Source organism: Myxocyprinus asiaticus, chromosome 16, assembly GCF_019703515.2.
Source record: "Myxocyprinus asiaticus isolate MX2 ecotype Aquarium Trade chromosome 16, UBuf_Myxa_2, whole genome shotgun sequence".
NCBI lineage: Eukaryota > Metazoa > Chordata > Actinopteri > Cypriniformes > Catostomidae > Myxocyprinus > Myxocyprinus asiaticus.
Window position 1 is genome coordinate 26,365,893 of NC_059359.1, and position 13,417 is coordinate 26,379,309.

Here is a 13,417-nt window from a genome sequence, read left to right on the forward strand (position 1 = left end):
TTTTTTTATTTAAAAAAATATCATATAGTTTGACATTTCTATAAAAAGACACACTTTGATCAACTCAAATGGAGTAACCTTAAAAGAAGAAGAAATTCATGTTATTCATAATTTTATATATATATATTTACAGTATATATATACATATATATATATATATATATATATATATAAAAATATCTAAATATATTTAGAAAATGTATAAACCTTATTTAACAACGACCCCTATAAAGGAACACACCCACAGGAATTATGTTGTTTAAAAGTTCATCCACCTAGAAAAGTTGTCCCACCAAACAGGACAATTGAGATCATTTTACATCAAATTTTACTGAAGTATTCATGTGCTTTAAAAAATAACCCCCCCCCAAAAAAAAAAAACACAAAAAAAACACAAGCTTCATGTCTCATCTGGAAATGTTCACAAATACTTCCATATTTCAGATTTGTTAATGTATTGAAATTCTTTTTAATAAACTATAGGAACAATTTATTTTCTGCAGTAAACAACAGCAGGCCACATATGCTGTCAACAGAGGTTGAGTAAATTCTATTTATTTTATGTCCAACATTTGTGGTTTTGCAGCACATATTCTATCTTTTTGTGTCAAAATTAAAAATCAAAAAGGGCCCCCATATAAACACATACTGCACACACTTTCTTTCTGTCACTCTCCTTCCCACCCTCCCTCCCTCTCACTCATCTGTCTGACATGAATTTTCAATCTCACTGTTTACCTTCCACTGCTGTGCCTAAAACAACACTGACATAGATAGAGCGCACATGAGAGAGGGAGAGTCAGAGAGAGAGAGAGAGAGGAGATCAAGAATAAAGTAGGAGGAGAGGTCTTGTAAGACCAGAGAGGCAGAGGAGAAAAAATAGCATAAAAGGTACAAAAAGAGAAAAGCCTGTGTGTGTGTGTGTGTGTGTGTTATACCAAACAATGGCAAGACAGAGAAGGTACGCTAGCTAAGAACCTTTCTGTATAAATGGAAATTGTCCAGTCATAGAAAAGGGGTAGAGAAAGTGAACAAAATGGGACATAGAACATCAGGGATGAAATGGGAGAGTGAGAAACATTTATAAAAGAAAGAATGATGTTTAGAGAAAAATGATTTTTTTAAACGACAGAGAGGAAAGGGAGGAGGCAGAGAGCAAGCTTAGAATAGATACGCTCTCATCCACATGAAATATTGAACGAGGGAGCAAGAAAACAAGAGAGAGTAAAGGAAAATGGAGAGACTGATAGAGACAAATACAATCGTTGTTTAGTGCTCGCTGAGGGAGAGTGCGAGATGGAGGGAGGAAAAGAGATGGAAGAATGAGAATGAGAGCACTTTGGAAATGATGGATTAATGAGAAAGTCCTGCCTGCAGAGGTAGACTGGGGGCCGTGAGGAGAGTTGGAGAAAAAGAAAAAGAGTGAAACATTTGTTTGGATTCTGATGACTGATATATGTGGATGAATGGTGTGAGTTTGTTGAAAATACTACTCTGCAAAAAGTGTTTCATCATCTTTCTTCTCTCCCAACAGTCCTCCCCCTCCAATCTCTCTCTCTCCCCTTCAATTTTCCACTCTCTTTTTGCTTTGAACTCTCTTTCCTTACTGATCTTCTCCTCTCTCTCCCATCAAATTTGAAATGTTTGGCAGGTTTTGTTCAGATTACAGTACAGATCTGCTTGTGTCTTCCAAGCTTCTCCTGAAATTCAGCACTGCTTCCAGCAGTGAGCTAAAGGCTAACATTTCATAGACACAATATTTTAAGACATTATTCATTTATAATACTTGACTTCCTCTCAGAATTCCATGAAAGAATGGTAGATCTGCTTCCCATAATCATCTGAATGTTTTTGACTTGCTGCTTAAACTGACACCTTCAAATTGGGTTTTAATTCCCCTGCCAGACTCTTTATTGACTTTTACCAAGCTTCTTTAGTGTTGAAGAAACTTCTGGCTGGATAACCAAATCAGCACAAAGAGCTGGTGAGAAAGTGAATTATTGACTGCGATCAGTGGAGATAAATCTAGGATTGTGGATGTTAACAGGGGAGAGCAGCTGATCTGGCCTGCTGCTGATGCAGTGCTGATAAGTGATCAGTTGATGGACTGGGCGCTGGATTTCTAAGTGTTCCTCTGTCCAACACAACCTTATTGCCCAACAGGAATATACTCTCCTTCCTGTTTGTGTGTTTATGAGACAGAGAGATTGCGAAGAGTAGGTAAGGCAACACATTTGCACTTGCTTTATGAGAAACATACACTGAAAAAATGGTAACCTGCAATTTTTACCTCAAGGATCCATTTCTACAGGGCCTGGGTAGCTCAGTGGGTACTGACGCTGACTACCACCCTTGGAGTCACGAGTTCAGATCCAGGGTGTGCTGAGTGACTCCAGCCAGGTCTCCTAAGCTACCAAATTGACCCGGTTGCTAAAGAGGGTAGAGTCACATGGGGTAACCTCCTCGTGGTTGCGATTAGTGGTTCTCACTCTCAATGGGGCGCATGGTAAGTAGCATGAGCCTCCACACGTGGAGTCTCCGCGGTGTCATGCACAACAAGCCACATGATAAGATGCACGGATTGACTGTCTCAGGAGTGGAGGCAACTGAGACTTGTCCTCCGCCACCTGGATTGAGGCGAGTAACCGTGCCACCACGAGGACCTACTAAGAAAAGGGAATTGGGCATTCCATATTAGGAGAAAATGGGATAAATAATAAAAAAAAGATCCATTTTTACTTTTAGTCAGATATAGGGATGTGCTGATACAGACACTGGTATCGGAATCGGGTCCGATACCACACTCATGTACTCGTACTCATGCTGGTAAAAATGCTCAGATAACAAAAATTAGAATCACCTTAGGTCCTAGTGAGATTATTTAACCACAAAAGCTGCAATTTAATGAGATAAATATAGCGTTTATATAGCGTGCTTCAAATGTGAGCAGAGCTCTAGTGAATGTGTGGAGACATTGTTGTGCTGACGCCGGCTCCACCGCATGTACCTTTAAAGCGCATCATTGGCTCATAATGGGAAAACACCGTCATGAGCATCAGGTGCTCTGTTTGTAGCAGATGACAATGAACAGAGTGCAAATTCACTTTGTAGCATGAGGCACATAAAGAGTACACACTTATTTAATTAAATAGCAGACTTTTGCAGTTTAATAATCACTTTGAGACACATAGCTACCGGCTTTTTCGGACTGAAAAGCTACCGTCATCACACAGAAACACTTCAAAATAAAAGCTCAGTCAAAATAAAAGCTTAATTTAAATGAAAAAAGTATGACATATTTCACTATTGTAAAGTTATGTAATATTCACTGTATTACTACTACTATTACTACTACAAATAATAATAATAAATCAAAGTTAATTGTATTATATTTAACCACTATTTCACATTAGTGATGCTCTGTTATGCAGCACTTCATCTGACAAAATATATCCCCAATGCTGTATTTTGGATTGTGCTGTGGGGTTCAGTATATAAGCACTTAATTTGATTAGATTAAAAAAAAAAAAAAAAAAAGATACAAATGTTAAAAAAAAATTATATTTTAATTTGATTAATGTATTTAAATATTATTTTGATTATAAAATTGAAATAATCTGTTGATATGGAGTTAAGCAAAAAATGAAAAATACAAAAAAATACAAAAATACAAAAAAATAAATAAATAAAAACAGGTATCGGCTTGGTATCGGCGAGTATCAGAAAGAAAGTATTGGTACTTGCACTCATTCTCAAAACAAATGGTATCGGGACATCCCTAGTCAGATTAAATAACATTTTTGACTTTAATAAAACCAGTTAATTTAGATGTTACAACATGAAGCACATGTTTACTTGACAAAACATGTTTTACAGTGTATGTATAAAATATATAAATTAATCATGAATTAAAAAAATCTGAATTAAAAATTAATGAATCATGTTTAATCTAAAATGACTTTCATTAAAATGGGGGGTGTTGTCCTTGCTAGTCTTGATTTTTGGGGGGTTATCTCCCCCATCCCCACAGAATCTATGCCCCTGCTTTGAGTATATAAATTGGTCATTTCATTAAGTTTTGGTCATGTGCAGCCAGTCCATTTGGATACACTGTACAATGTTTGGTCATGTTACTTGTGTTTAATGGGTTAACATCTAAATTTATTCAAGTAAAAAAATCTGATTTAAAATGACTAAACCTGTCTACATTAAGTTCCACCAATGAAAGTCTGATGTAAGAATTTTTAAGGTACGTTTTTACACTTTTTACAGTGCAAGTCTCTGTTAAGCCAAGACACCTGGACAGTTTTCTCTCATTGTTCATACAGCTCAGTCTGACAGCCTATAGGTCTCTTGTGCACAGCTGCCTTTAGGTTAGTTCCCGTCTCTGCCAATGAGACGAAACTCAAAACATGCTGCCACCTCCGTGCTTGAGAGTGGGGACAATATTCAAATGAGTTGTGATGGTTTTGCGTATATTTCTTTGGGATTTTCTGCCATGGTTTTGAGCTGTTCCCTTTTGTAGAATTTATATGAGCCTGTGTGCTATTTGTTAGACGAAATGGCTTCAGTCCTGAATTCCTCCCCCACAACTCTTGTAAAATGCAGGGAGTGTCCAATCAATGCAATAATTTTTTACAGCTTTTTGAGGTTGCCTTTGGCCTTCCTAACAAGCTTTCTCTTTGCCCACCCCTCAATTTTGTAGGACATCCAGATCTTTGCAATGTCATGGTTCCACACTTTCTCTACATTTATAGTCTTTAAAACACTTTTAAAACATTTATATGCCCATGGCGTAAAAAATATACATACACTACTGGTCAAAAATTTTGAAACACTTACTCATTCTTTATTAGAATTTTTTTCACATTTTAGAATAATAGTAAAGTCATCAAAACTATGGAATAACATAAATGGGACTATGGGAATTATGTTGTGACTAAACAAAATCCAAAATAAATCAAAACTGTGTTATATTTTAGCATCTTCAAAGTAGTCACCCTTCGCCTAGAATTTGCAGACATGTACTCTTGACATTTTCTCAACCAACTTCTTGAGGTATCACCCTGGGATGCTTTTTAAACAGTATTGAAGGAGTTCCCATCTATGTTGGGCACTTATTGGCTGCTTTTCTTTATTATTTAATCCAAGTAATCAATTTCAAAACAAATTTTTTTTAATTACAGTTTAGTTTTATAATGAAATAAATTAATATGTTGGCACAATTATATTTTTGTCTACAAAACTAATTTCAAACATTTAAGCATATGACCTTTAGATCAAAAGATTTTTAAGATCCTGTGAAACATTTCAGTCAAGTGTTTCAAAACTTGACCAGAAATGTATATTATTAATACAATTTTATCTATACTTCATTAGAATCATTTCAGTTTACTGAGAAAAGGCAAATTACTTCTGTAGATGATTTGGAATGTGCTTATGAATGTTGTGAATGAATTAACAAGTTTGTTTCATTCGTTTTGAAAAGGAAAATTATTTTTAAAAAGAAGAGAGAAAAAACAAAAAAGGAAATGTTGCCATATGACAACTCTGAACCACAATGGACAATGGCCAAAAAACTAGGTTCCCTAAAAATGATCAATTTCTCCTTAAATTAAAATAATATTTCTTGAATCATTTGATGTATTTATACACTTGTCAATCCTACAAACTAAAATTGAGTGAATCATTATCATGGGTTCTTCAGTATTGTCGATTCATTTCACTGTCATTAAATCCTTGCACATCTTCACTTTAGTTAATCAGACGTGAACACTGTGCACTCTTTTAACCCTTTCCATAAAACATTGATGTGTTCAATTTTCATCTGAAAAGAAGAAAACCAGGATTGTGTTATTTATGCATAAATGCAATTATATATTTATAGGTCAATATTTCCAAATAAATGCAATAATATAATAGATGCCACTACCTAAAAAATTCCTAATGGGAAAATGCATTAGTGCAATTAGATTGTCGTACAGTTGCCATATGGCAACACAACAATTTCTTCATTGTGATATAGCGTTTGAATATTTATTCAATTTTCTGTAAAACTATGTTATATGAAGTTGATCATTTAACATCAACATCTAATTAATTTATCAAAGATGCATACAAAATAATGAAGTAAAAGAAAAACACCTAAATGTGTTGTTATTGTGGAGCACTTTAGCTGGTGACCCCTGGAAAAACAGTCTTAGTGACTAAATCAAATGCCATGTGGCTTAATGTATTAGAGTTAAGTTTTAGCTTTTTCTAAAAGGTGAGGACATAAAAGAAAATAAATTGTTGCTACATGGCTACACTGTGCCATATAGGGTTAGTGTGTTCAGTCAGTGTGTGAAAAGTGAACTACAGTGTACTACTACTCTTGCTGAAACATCACTCTGAGAAGTCATGCCCTTTACTGCAATAGCATCCTTTCCTTACTCTCTAAAAGCCTGGGTCAGCAGTTCACACCATAATGACACATGTGAATTGACCATGTCTGCATGTGTGTCTGTGTGTGAAGAGCAGGGGGAGAAAGCAGCACAGTATTTGACGTTCATGTACCCTTAAGAGACCAGATAGCTTCAGGCAACAGCTAGGTTGTCACGCAAGCTTCTAAGTGTGTGTGTGTGTGTGTGTAAAAGCAGAACTGATCATAAATCTTTTTATTACTTAAGCTGCTATGAAACTCATTAGCTTGATGTACTACAATGATGATATTATCATGTGACTGTAAGAGCAGCTACTCTGGTAACAAACTATTTTGTTTGCATGTGGTGTTGTTTCCTTAAAAGTGTTAAACCAAAGTTGAATTCAAACTTGAAGGGATAGTTCCCCCCAAAAATGAAAATTCTGTCACCATTTACTCACCTCATGTTTTCCTAAACCTGCATGGTTGTCTTTCATCTGTGGAACATAAGAGGACAATGTTAGGCAGAATGTTAGCATCAGTCACCCTTCACTTTCCTGTTTTTTATTTTATTTTATTTTTTTACATTTGTCCTTATAACAGAGAAAGGTGATTTGCTTTTGACATGATTAAGCATTGTAGTTGGGTTCTCAGTACACAAATAAAAATAATTTTCTCCAGTATGTCTCCGGTCTGCACTTTTCACTAGCTGTGTCAGTGTTCAAAGAGCCTGAGCAATCTGTTTGGCTGCTTAATGTAATAACAGGTTGATTGGCCAATATGAGACAATGACTCTGCTCACACTCACTCTCTCTCTCACGCACTCTCTTTTTATCCCTTTGAATGGCTTCTGAGTTCTCATTTTCAGTGATAATCAGCTTGATATTTGTATATATATATATATATATATATATAAATACAGCTGAAGTCAGAAGTTTAAATACACATAGGTTTAAGTCATTAAAACTAATTTTTTAATCACTCCACAGATTTAATATTAGCAAACTATAGTTATGGCAAGTCGTTTAGGACATCTACTTTGTGCATGACACATGTTATTTTTCCAACAATTGTTTACAGACAGATTGTTTCACTTTTAATTGACTATCACAATTCCAGTGGGTCAGAAGTTTCCATACACTAAGTTAACTGTGCTTTTAAGCAGCTTGGAAAATTCCAGAAAATGATGTCAAGCCTTTAGACAATTAGCTTCTGATAGGTGTACTTGTGGATGTATTTTAAGGCCTACCTTCAAACTCAGTGCCTCTTTGCTTGACATCATGGGGATGGATGGATGGATGGATGGATGGAAAAACAGAAAGAAAAATGCAATGGATGTGTGACAATGATCCTGATTATAATTGCATGCTGCAGTACAGCTTGAGATTTGTAAGGCAGTTTATAGCATCATCTCCCAGCTGTTGTGTTGAGTGTGCTGGTCTCACTGGGCCATTGCATCATAGGGCAAGTGGCCGGTGGTGAGATCCACTTCATCTGTAAAACATCACGGCTGTAAAGCCAAAAACAAAGTGGATCACTAAGAGTTGCTCAAATGCTTTTAGTTAGGGGACAAAATAATACTTTTCCATTAGTACTTCTGAATCAAAATAATTTGTATGCACTGTATGTTCTCACCTGAAATTAGTTACTTATTAGTCAAACACAAACTTTCTGCCCTTCTGATTTAAAAATACATTTCTTAAACTGGAAATAGATTATGATTCAGTTTTTCACTCAAAATGTGTTGTGATTTGATATTTTCTGTCTGATCAATCAACATGTTTTTGTGTGCTACTTTTCTAAACAATTGGACGTACAGTTTTCACCTCACAGATGATAAAATGGGTTTAAAAAAATCCAATAGACTTACACTGAATAGCAGTCACACACATCTAAGGACCACAGGGACATAGAGATGAGCTTTGTTGACTAGGGGCCAGTGTTAATCTCCTCAAAACAATATCACAAACGAAAATGTACGCTGATAACGAATACTAGATTAAAAAGACGCATCAAGACAATAATTAAACAATTTTTATTAAAGCATAGTCCTACTGTTGACGGAAATATGATGAGAGAAAAATAACACTTCAAGGTATTAACAGTGCAAAATATAAACAGAAGAAGAAACATCTAGAGAAACATCTGTTTATAGAAGATATTATTCTAATCCAGTATGATGAGGGTCAGAGATTCTTTTATTTATTGAGATAACAACCTCAGCGCTTTTACCATGAGAGAAAGCGTAACGGTCAAGTAGCTTGTTACGACAGCAAGTCACCATTTGTGGATACCATACAAATGAATGTGGAGAGACATAAACTGACACCTACTTGTCGCAAAATTCTCTGTGTCTTTAATAAAACTGAAATTTTATCTTAGTAAACTTCACAAATAGTTCCAAAAGGATTGTTTAGTGTAAACTTGTTAAAAACTGGCAGACAGGCAAAAACGGCCTCTTGTTTCCTCGCCAGTGTACAGCCCCTAGAATGTCCATTATGCTATTTTATGCCAGGCTTGTAGGCTTCCCTGGATAGAAAGGTTCTGTTGAGGATTCCCCCACTCGAGCTGTGAGTTAAACGTGCTGAACACCGGGTAAATTAACCACTTTAAAACTATGGAGCCAGAATGATCTCAAAAATATTATATATACAAAATCCGATTCATAAATGCACAGCACAATTCATAAATACAAAGTGAGAGCACAGATATTTCCCCGATTGCCCACACAAATACATCTCACTTTAATAAATTCAAAATGTTTTTACAAATATGTATCTATCAAGTTCTTGAATTAATATGCATCAAATATGTGTGAATGTTGTTACATTTATTAATGGATTGTTGAATCTGCATTTGCAAATTGTCACATGTGTGTTGATCGCTTTGAATTTGTGTGTGGCTATTTTTGAGACCTTCATGCCAGGTTGTGATTCACAAATAGTGTTTTGTTTTGGGAGAAGTCCTCTTTAGCCAATCACACTGAGCTTTTAATCCACCAATCATAACACGCTGAGCTAATCTGATTTAAGAAGTATAATGTGATGTTGTTTTGAGCAATGTGACTGCATTAGTGCACAGAGAGGGACATTTTCAGCGTTTCATCATTGTAGCAGACAACACTCCACGAGTAAGTAAAACAGTCTTTCTATTGTATGTCTCATGGCATTTTATAACTCATAATCAGTGTTGGAGAGTAACAAAATACATGTAACGGGATTACGTATTTAAAATACAAAATATAAGTAACTGTATTCCACTACAGTTACAATTTAAATCATTGGTATTTAGAATACAGTTACATTCAAAAAGTATTTTGATTACTGAAGAGATTACTTTGCATTTTATTGTCATTTGTTTCATTTAATATTTAGTCCTTTCAGATGGAAAACATTTATACATATAAATGATGTGATCAAAAGTGCATTTGAACAGCGGTGAAACACTTTCTTATGATGTGTTACATTCATACAAGCAGACAGAGAACTAAGTTTGAAGTAAGTTTGGAGCAGAAGAAATAGAAATAAACCTTGTGTAAATTGTCAGCTTCACGCTAAGCTAAAATGCTATTTCTAGCCATTTACATGCACAAGTTACCAGGCACGATCATATTTTTATCAAGAAAATTCACGTTGGATCATAATTTCTTTTTTTCTAGTAAGACCTTTGATATTAGGGCAAAAATCATATTCTTGATAATAATTTTTTTATTGTTTTCCTGTAAAATTATCTAAAAATCCTTAAAACAAGATCAATTTGATTCATCTTGTTTTAGAAACAACACTGCATAAGATATTTAGGTTTTTCAGAGAATGTATTTTTAACATGTGTATTGTGTCTTACTGTACTGGCAGAGTTTTTATAGTCAAAACAAGTTAAAAAAATCTGCCAGTGCTGAAGAAGTAATCCAAAGTATTTAGAATATGTTACTGACCTTGAGTAATCTAACATATGTTACAAATGACATTTTACAGCATGTATTCTATAATCTGTAGTGGAATACATTTCAAAAGTAACCCTCCCAACCCTGCTCATAATATATTATGAGGTTTGTTTTTAATAAGTTTGGCATTTGCAGAGCTGCAAAGCTAATGCTAATGACTGGTAGCCGCACTTTCTGAAGAGAAGCCAGCTATCTTTAAAATGAAGAGAAACATATTTTTAACTCTAGCATTTGTAGGAAGGTCGTAGTAATCACAGGTAACACAAGAGTGGGGAAAACTGTGAATAATTCCTCTTTGCCATGGTTTAATAAATGTAACAATTTTATTGGTTTCATTAAAACAACCAATGTTTTAATTCTGATTTTTTTTTTTTTTTTTTTTTTTTTCTTTTTGCTATGTTTGTAGATTGAGAGGTGATCATGGAGGTGAAAATGTATCTTTACTATGGAAATAACGATATGGAAAAGGAGATATACTTATTTCAATAGTAAAGCTCTGACATTCCACACACATCTTAGATCAGCTGCCCTTATGACAATGAAAGGACAAACAAAAACACAACTTATGCTGTTAGCACACCAACATATAAATTAAATCACCTCTGATAATGAACACTTTTACTAGCAATGAAGCTGTTGTTGTCAGTTCTACGAACTGAAAACTTTAGCTGTGCTGCTTCTACATTTTCACCTCCATGATCACCTCTCAGTCTACAAACAAAGCATCAAACATTACGTTGTATTACAGTTACACACAATTGATTATAGACTAGCAGGTTAAGCAGAGATAACAGCAGTATTGTGTGACAAAAGTAAAGGTTGGCAAATATATAAGTTTCTATTTTAATACATACTGTTACCTCAGTGAAAACCCATGTTCACTCACAGCCTCAATCCAAGTTGGTGTCAGAATGACTGTTGTTTGCTACCTTTAGGTACATTATCTGTAGAATAAATATTAACAGGTGTGGATGTAAATTCATGTAAGAGAATACTTCTTTAAAGACAGATAGTGCAAATAGCACAAACAAGAAAAATCTTACCTTTCACAAATAACTATCTATTCCCCCAAAGATTATAATGTTGTACCTAATAAAACATGACATCCCTTGAAACATTGAAAGTGCCAAGAAATAAATTGCTCACAAACATGACACACATTTTCCCTGAGAACACACTGTTGAGTTCATAGCATCTCAGGGTGTTGAGTCAGAAAGCCAGTGTAAACAGCAGTAGTGTGTATTTGTTGTACCTGAAAATGAGAGATTTTTTATTTTTTACCATCTACATTCTGAAAGTACTTTGCATTCATTCCCACAATGTGAATACACATTACAATTGTGATATAAAGAATGGCATGCAGACATACCTGATTAGTTTGTGGTTGGTGTCAAAACAGCCCCATGGACCATCCGTTATCCAGCATTTGGTATAGAGTTCTTCACCTCTGTCGACAGCTCATCATCTGTACAGGTGCTATACAATGCTCTTACTGACATGTTGTTTGCCAACTTCCTAAACAATGTTATTCAAGAGACTCCCAGTAGTTTGGCAACACATTTCAGAGGCAGCCCAAGTTATTCACAGTTTTCCCCACTCTTGTGTTACCTGTGATTACTACGACCTTCCTACAAATGCTAGAGTTAAAATATGTTTCTTTTCATTTTAAAGATAGCTGGCTTCTCTTCAGAAAGTGCGGCTACCAGTCATTAGCATTAGCTTTGCAGCTCTGCAAATGCCAAACTTATTAAAAACAAACCTCATAATATATTATGAGTTATAAAATGCCATGAGACATACAATAGAAAGACTGTTTTACTTACTCGTGGAGTGTTGTCTGCTGCAATGATGAAACACTGAAAATGTCCCTCTCTGTGCACTAATGCAGTCACATTGCTCAAAACAACATAACATTATACTTCTTAAATCAGATTAGCTCAGCGTGTTATGATTGGTGGATTAAAAGCTCAGTGTGATTGGCTAAAGAGAACTTCTCCCAAAAAAACACTATTTGTGAATCACAACCTGGCATGATGGTCTCAAAAATAGCCACACACAAATTCAAAGAGATCAACACACATGTGACAATTTGCAAATGCAGATTCAACAATCCATTAATAAATGTAACAACATTCACACATATTTGACGCAAATTAATTCAAGAACTTGATAGATACATATTTGTAAAAATATAAATTTGAATTTATTAAAGTGAGATGTATTTGTGTGGGCAATCGGGGAAATATCTGTGCTCTTACTTTGTATTTATGAATTGTACTTTGAATATATGAATCAGATTTTGAGAATGTGAATTGTGCTGTGCATTTATGAATTGTATTTTGTATATATAATATTTTTGAGATCATTCTGTCTCCATATAAAACGGGTAAATTACCTCACTCAAACGCATCGTATTTATATTTATTAGATTAATCGCTATATCCACAGCATATATGTAATATTACAATTTACATTTGCACAGACAGTGAAGCAAATGAACAGGTAAACTTGAACTAAGTTATGCGTTAATCGTAATAGGCGTAACTTGCGTTATGTAACTTGCCTTATGAATACATTGTTCCCTATCTGTCACTCACTCGACGTTGTGTCGATGTAGTGACACTAGGGTTCACCCTTGGGAGCCCGAGACACCTCCGGTCTTTGATAAAAGGCCAATGAAAATTGGCGAGTGGTATTTGCATGCCATTCCCCCGGACATACGGGTATAAAAGGAGCTGGTATGCAACCACTCATTCAGATTTTCTCTTCGGAGCCGAACAGTCATGCTTTCTGAGCTGAATTCCCACGACTGTTCATTCACCTCTGCTGGATCTGACGGTGTATTTCAGCAGCTTCTCCCTCCTCTGCACTGGTGCACTGCAGAGAATGCCCCTGGGCGCTTCGGCAGAAATAAGAGTATATTTCTCTAAAAGATAATATATTTCTCTAAAAGAGCGGCACACATGGAACATCTTTTTAAAAACGCGTTTTTTTAAAGATGTCTTTCCTTGTGTGTTATACCTGGTTGCGCTCATTATCTCTCGCCTTCTGATGGTCATGATCACTGTCTTTCG

General features: G+C 35.2%; 1 long non-coding RNA gene across 1 annotated transcript; it reads right to left on the reverse strand.

The window, feature by feature from the left end:
* Window positions 1-4,866: 4,866 nt before the first annotated feature.
* Window positions 4,867-12,207, reverse strand: LOC127453864 (uncharacterized). Its single transcript, XR_007899460.1, has 4 exons — window positions 12,167-12,207; window positions 7,650-7,910; window positions 6,862-6,897; window positions 4,867-5,827 (listed from the first exon to the last, which is right to left on the reverse strand). It is a non-coding gene; the product is annotated as an uncharacterized LOC127453864 (long non-coding RNA).
* Between the last annotated feature and the right edge of the window lie 1,210 nt (window positions 12,208-13,417).